The sequence below is a fragment of the Lolium perenne genome, chromosome 4 (assembly GCF_019359855.2).
Source record: "Lolium perenne isolate Kyuss_39 chromosome 4, Kyuss_2.0, whole genome shotgun sequence".
NCBI classification, from domain to species: Eukaryota; Viridiplantae; Streptophyta; class Magnoliopsida; order Poales; family Poaceae; genus Lolium; species Lolium perenne.
The window spans coordinates 176,891,811-176,898,068 of record NC_067247.2 but is presented as its reverse complement, the minus strand read 5'-3'; the positions used below and the strand labels follow the sequence as shown (position 1 = coordinate 176,898,068).

Here is a 6,258-nt window from a genome sequence, read left to right as displayed (position 1 = left end):
TACCCACCGGGACGCTACAACAACAGCAGCAGCTGCCGCCACCACCAACGCCACCGTTGCTGCTGTCCTCACCGACGCTGTCCCTGTCGTTCGGTGGGCAACTGCAACAGCAGCAGCTGCTGCCGTCGCCACCAACACCGCAGCAGCGGCTGCTGCCGCCACCGACGCTGTCCCTGCCTTTCGGCGGTGTGGGAGTGACCTTGGCCCCGGGCTTTACATCGAGACCGCCCGGGATGCCCTTCCAGCAGGTCTGTTTCCCTCCGTCGCCGTCACCGCTTCCGGCTTGGATCGCTATCCGCCACGTGTCGGCGGCGGTGAGGCTGCAAGCTGTTGCGCGCGGCCTCCTAGTGCGTCGGCGTGTGCGGGAGATGCGTGATCTGCAGCTGCAGCTCCTTCAAGTTGCGCTTCATTGCGCAACGGACCTCGATCTCGTCCGCTGCGTCGGGGATCTTGGGCGTACGGTTTCCCCCACGGGCGGCGGACATGCTGTTTTTCCCGCGGGCAGCGACCTCAAAGTCTGCGCCATCGACAGTCATCCGGCGGGGAGAAGGCATGGTGTCACCGACAGGAGCGCACCGCGTAGCACCACTGCATTCCGCCGTCGGCCGCCGCGCGGGCTCCTTTTGTCCCGCTGGTTTCCATGGGATCCAGGTGGTTGTACAGGTGCACGTCCGACGGGCGGATGGTGTCCACTTTATGTTCAGGGGTCAACAATAAAGCGTCCAGTCTATTTCAGGTTGAGAGTAATAAAACAAACCGAGATGTAAAAGGCTCGTATTTAGGTGTTAGGGTTGTGTTGCGTCGAGTCATGGTTTGTTTAGGTTGCAGCTCGAGGACGAGATACATGTCCAGGTGGGGTGTAGTGTTAGAGTACGTCATGGGCCTGGGCCCGTTAGTCTTATGGTTTGCTTAGGGGTCAAGTAAGCCTTGCTTGGGATTCAAGTAAATCTCTCTATATAAGGAGATGAGATGTATCAATCTAATCAAGCAAGAATTAAGAAGGAAATCTCTTCCCTCTTGCCCGGCCGTGGGCAAAAGGCCCCCGGCCGGCCTTCTCGCGTCCTCTCAGCCCTCTCTCTCCTCCCAAACCCTAGCAGCCACGTAACATAGTCACTGATCCAATATGTGGATCGTGCATCTATCAATGATCTCCGGGTTCTCAATCACCCTCCTGGAATCGATCTCCTCGTTCCTAGCCAATCAGCTCTGATACGGACTCATCATAGCTAGTTCAATCACCGTGTACTAAAACACTCCAGAAACCAATTTAGCAGATCTCTTTGGCCATGGACATTCGATGGAGGGGGAGAAACACTGTCCTCAACATGTTCGCTAATATAATTCGAAATCTGTTGTGCACTGCCAAAATCTCCTCCCACCTGCATGCAACACATGTTACTGCTCCTCTAATTTTTTGTTGGTGTATCTCAGCTCCCAGTGCCAGCCTGTTCTTCATCAGCCTCGAGCCGTGGACTTTAATCTTGCCCGGAACATCTTAAAAGCTTAGAGCTTTAAAGAGTTCTAACATAAATGAATAAAATTACACTGGTTTGCTGACGGCACAATTTCGTCGCTCGTTGGACCAGACGATGCGATCGTAGAAACAGATGAATCTGAATTATCAAATGGTTAAATCTGGCTCACGCTCATTTTCCATTTCCCGTTGTAAGATGCAAAAGCTAATCCTGAGAACGAGCTGTACGTCACTAGCGAGTGGAGAATCGAATACGCGGAGTATACAAATAGCTCGCTGATATATTTATTTTAGAACGGTTCAAAAATAAACCAGGGGGAAAAAATTTAGGAAAATGATTGTGTTCCTCCGGGGGATCTCGCGCGCGCAACCTCCTACTTCCTGGCCGCACGATGCGTTCATCGTGGGAAGTGTGGGTCGGTAGGATCGCACTCACGTGCACGTTTCCTGGCCACGCATCCACGTGGGACCCACCTCAACCTTATCTTCTGGTTTCTTCTCTCCTTTTCTTCGTTTCTCTCACGGACACAGCGCCGCTGTTGTTTCTCTAGCTCACGGACACAGCGCCGCCGCCCCTCCCATCCACCAAGCTCCGCCGCCCCTCCCACCACCGAGCTCCGCCGCCAGCACGCTAGATTATACCTGCCGCCAACCTGGCTCCTTGCTCCCGCGCGCCATCTCGGCTTGTAGGACGCCGTCGCCCCGGCTCGTCGGACGCCGCCTCACCCGACCTCCTCCTCCAGCTGCTGGCCCGCCCTCGTCGCCGGTCGCCTCCGCAGCTGCCGCACCTTCCTAGGGGCCCACGCCGTGCTTCACCTGCCCTGCGTGTGGCCGCCGCCTCCCCCGACCTCCTCCTGCTGCAGCTGCCGCGCCGCGTCCTCGTCGGCGCCCAAGACGAGCCTCCCCTACGCGCGGTCACCGGTTCCCCTGAACCCCTGCATGTGCAACCCTCCAAGGTCGACGCCGCCCAAGGTCATCTCGTCGACCAGTGGTGGTGCTGGTGCGGACATAGCTGCTGCCACAAGGGTCGACCGTGGCTTGCTACAAGGGGGGCGAGGTTTGCTACAAGAGCGGCCGTGCTTTGCTACTACAGGAGGCCGGCCTTGCTACCGGCGGTGGCGGCGCTGCTGCGAGCGGTGGGAGGCGTTGCTACAAGGGGAGGGAGGTCTTGCTACATTGGGCGCCGGAGCTTGCTACCGTGGGTGCCAGGTTTTGCTAAGGGGGGCGGCCGGCCTTGGCTACCGGCGATGGGTATAGTTGGTACAACGGACGGGAGGCCTTGCTACAACAGGCACTCGTCCTTGCTACCTGTGGTGGGTACCTTCGCTGCCTGCGGTGGGGGTCTTCTTCGGCGACGACTTCTCCGGCTACGACACCTTTCTGCTGCAAGTGCTGGTGCGCTCTGCTACCAGCGGCGGAAGGCGCTGCTACAAAGGGTGTCTAGCGTTGCTACCTAGGCGACGATATCTTCTCCGGTGAATTTTCCGGCGACGGCGTCTTCTCCGGCGAGCACCTCGGCAACAGTCGGACAGAGAAAGCCGGTGGGCATTGGAGACCACGGCCAGAGTTTCCGTGGGAGAGAGAAGAAGAGTGCCAACGCGGGTGGGTTGTTTGTTGACCACGTACAGGAGACACGTGTCGCTTCCTGGACCCGGGGGCTGGGAATTCTAATCCCCCGGGGGACGCCCAGTACTGTCCGAAAATTTAATGGCTTCGCCCGGGTTTGAACCGGAGACCTTCAGTGTGTTAGACTGACGTGATAACCAACTACACCACAAAACCTGCTATGTTAAACATCTCAGCCGTATCTATAAGTAATAGATATCTATCAGGTACCAGTTATCTGAAGCGGATCATTCGTACTCGCACACCACATGCATCTTCTTGGATCAAATAGGCATCCGCCCCCAATTTCATTTGCGTGAAACTGACAAAACATTCTCTGATACATACGAGATTCTACAGGCTTACAAAAGGCGACACAACCGAAGCCATTCCCCTACTCAGCAAGCATCTCCGCTGTCAGCAGACACCTAACGGAGAACAAACCGCTACAGTTCAGTGCATGCTAATATTTTCGAACAGCGCGAACAGGCAAAAACCCCTTGCGTTTCAATACATTGATAAAAAAGATGGTTATATATAAATTAAAAAAAAGACCAACACCACACCATACAAATCAACCCAAGAAAGCTAACCTAAGATAGTAGTTGGCGAAGACCCCAAACCCCGCGTCCGCCCACTTTCGCGCCTCGGCCCTGATATCCCCGAACAGGGAAGCCACCGAGGGACACACATATTTTCGAATACATCTCCATGTTCTCTAGAACAAACCCCTACAGTTCAGTGCATCCCGTTAAACGACCAATGATCCGAGTAAATAGAAAATGACCAATTAACACTAAAAAGAAGTGAATTGAGCATGGGTCCGAGTGGCTTCAGGGAATTCATGATCTTTAGGGATACCAACCGCGCGACCCAAACGGACGTGCTGGGCCGTCCGTTTTGGGCCGTTTGGGTGGCTGCGCGGACGCGCGGACGGAGCCCCTCGTCCGCGCGTCCGTTTGGGTCGCGCCCTGCGCCCAACGCAACGGCCACCCATTTGGCCATTTGGCATATTTCTTTGAGAAATAGGCCATCTGGCCACACATACTTATAAATAGTATCTAACAAATATAGAATAATATCAAATAAACGGTTGCATGATGAAGAAATGAAATGTGCCATAGTTTGAAGAAATATAAAAATTACAAATTGAGATTGTCAACTCAATTTGGGCGCTCTAGGATCTCCTTCTGCCTCTTCTCGAACCAAGCTCTCTTCGCCTCACTCATGTTGGTCAACTCGGCGTTCATGATCAGGTTGTCCTCGGTTTGCCGTTTGAGCTAAACTTCCTTTGCCTTCAACTCCACCTCTTGGGCCCTTGCCATTGCTATGAGCTCAATTTCTCTTTCTTTGAGCTCAATTTCTCTAGCTTTGGTCTTGGACTTGACCTCTTCAATCTCAAGCTTCTTCTTTTGGACATCGAAGTAGTTCTTCCTGTCCTCATCTTTCTCCCGGCGCCTTCTCTCATCCCTCTTGTCCGTGGACACCTCTCTGTCGGCATGCATCTCCTTCAAAGTGCCAAACAATAGCATGGACGAGGCATCACGCTTCATGCCGGCTTTGGTTGCCTTGTGACCGCGAGGACGACTTGCACGAGAAGCGGAGCTACCTCAAGGCTGCCCACCATCAAGGTCAATGACCGTGAGATCTTTGGCGGTCTTGTTGCCAGTCAAGGTCGCCATGTACCCCTCGTACCCCTCCTGGAACTTGGGGGTGCCTTGGAGTTGCTTCCAACAATGAGGGAAGGCAAAGGCCTTTTCTCCATTGTTGCCTTTGTACCATTCCAAAGCTTGCCACACCTAGAGCAAAGCAAGACAACAATGATAAACATATGTGCAAACATTGGATGAATAAGTTGGGGTTAAGAATCATACCAAGTCCTTCACACCCATGCCACCAACGGGGATCCGCTTCACGTGTTCATACGCCGCCTGGAACTTGTTGCATTCCTTTTGAATTGCTCCCCACCTCTTTTGGAGCGATGTCTCGCTGCGGTCGCTCTCAAATGGCTCCTGTCCGTATTTGCGATGTTCATGGAAGTAATCATAGATCCGGCGCCAGAATGCGGTCCCCTTCTGCTCAGCACCCGTCAATGCATCTTGCCCGATGGTCAACCATCCATCAACGAGCACCTTGTCCTCCTTCTCCGTGTAGTTGCTGGTTCTTTCGCTTACGCGGTGACCTCGAGCTTGTGCAGCTGCGGCTTGCGTGAGCTCCTGACCGAACAACGGCTCCTCCTCGATGTTAATGCTGCCAGGACAGGCAGTGCTGTCCTGCTGTGTGTCAATGGGAGGTGGCTGGGGAGCCTGCTCGGTTGAAGCATAGGGCATGGTGGTCGGCATTGTCTGCGTGTAGGACGGAGGGGCCTGCACGGTGGACGGTGCCTGCATCGGAGGCGGTGCGCGCTCAGCCGACAAATCGTCGAGCAGGTTGCGTGCTCCGGCCATCGCTGCTGATCCCATGTGCTTTGGGCCTTTGGAGTTCGCCGGCGCACGGTTTAGGTCAATGGACGAAGGAGACGGCCCCGTGAAGGACTCGCCCACCTCCGGTGACCTATCCCGTGACGGGTACGCTTACCGCGCCGACTGCGCCCCCAATTCGTGCGCGCCGGGCGTGTACCCAAACGGGGCAGTCGGCAGGGATGTCAACCTTGGAGGAAGGGGACGGGTCACGGACGAGGCCGAGCTGTAGGGATTCGTAGCATAGAAAACAAAAAAAATTCTACCGCGAGAACGCAATCCAAGTCAAGATGCAATCTAGAAGACGGTACCAACGAGGGGATGAACGAGACTAACCCTTGAAGATTTCCAAAGCCTACGAGATTAGATCTCGTTGTTGCAGTAGACGATCACTTGCCGCTTTCAAAAGCGCGTAGAAGATCTTGATGGTGCCACAATCGGGCAGCACCTCCGTACTCGGTCACACGTTCGGTGTTGATGAAGACGACGTCCTTCAACCCGTTCCAGCGGGCAGCGGAAGTAGTAGATCATCCTTGAATCCCGGCAGCACGACGGCGTGGTGGCGGTGTTGATGGAGATCTCCGGCGGAGCTTCGCTAAGCGTTTGCGGGAGAAGTGGAGGAGGAGGGGCGGCTAGGGTTTGGGAGAGGGGTGGCCGGCCACTTAGGGGGTGCGGCCAAGCTATGGCTTGAGGTGGCCGGCCCCCTCCCCTTGTCCCTCA

The 6,258-nt window shown here is 55.1% G+C and overlaps 1 non-coding gene across 1 annotated transcript; it reads right to left on the bottom strand.

Annotated features, from left to right (window-relative positions):
- Window positions 1-3,182: 3,182 nt before the first annotated feature.
- Window positions 3,183-3,256, bottom strand: TRNAV-AAC (transfer RNA valine (anticodon AAC)). Its single transcript has one exon. It is a non-coding gene; the product is annotated as a tRNA-Val (tRNA).
- Between the last annotated feature and the right edge of the window lie 3,002 nt (window positions 3,257-6,258).